This window comes from Trachypithecus francoisi, unplaced genomic scaffold (genome assembly GCF_009764315.1).
Source record: "Trachypithecus francoisi isolate TF-2019V2 unplaced genomic scaffold, Tfra_2.0 Contig00030, whole genome shotgun sequence".
Lineage (NCBI taxonomy): Eukaryota > Metazoa > Chordata > Mammalia > Primates > Cercopithecidae > Trachypithecus > Trachypithecus francoisi.
Genome location: NW_022680463.1, coordinates 302,221 through 303,096, shown reverse-complemented (window position 1 = coordinate 303,096; position 876 = coordinate 302,221).

Below are 876 nucleotides of genomic sequence, written 5' to 3'. Positions count from 1 at the left end.
TATTGGGAAGATCCTTAGAGATCATTTAGTTCATCTCCTTTCTTTTGCAGGTAAGGATTAAAATATAGGGATGTAGAGTAACTTGAGCAAACACACACAGTCAATCACAGATCCCATGAGCTTTAATCATATGCAAATACAAATAATTCTAAGCCACTAAAAGCTTCTTGGAATTACGAAGCTAGTAAAATAAAGAAAAATAGTAAAATAGAGAAACTCCAACAGTCTGAGCAGGTTTGATCAGGACTCAGACTACCTGGGTTCTATTCCTGGTTCTGTCACTTATTAGTGTGATCTTGGGCAAGTTATTTCAACTGCCCTTCAGTTTCCTCATCTGTAAAATGATGTCAGTGATAGCACCAACCTTAGAGAATTGTAATAAAGATTAAATGAACTTACACATGGTAATAATAGCTAATGTGTTTTTACGTGTCCAGCGTCATTTCAGATGCTCTGTCTGTGCTATGGTTCTCCTCATTCTATAGACAAGAAAATGAAGGAACTCATAAAACCACCAGGTACATAATGAGTGATCAATAAACCTTAGTTGAGGACATCAACACGATTGCTATTAGCATTATTATTTGGTGATTTACATGAAGATTAGACTTCAAACTTTCTTGAGCAGATTGGTTTGCCCTTATGGTACTTCCAACCAGGGATTGTTGGCAGCTCAGAAAAGGGAAACAATTAAAAGAAAATTTCACCTAAAACAAAAAATAGACTACCCAAAGAAAAGCCACAAACAGAATTCCAAAGCTGTAAATGACATTAACATTACCCATTCTTTGAAATCATCTCCACAATGCCCCCTTTCATTATATAGATAACAAAGAACACAAGAAAAAGAAAAACGAAACTTTTCCCCCCACTCAC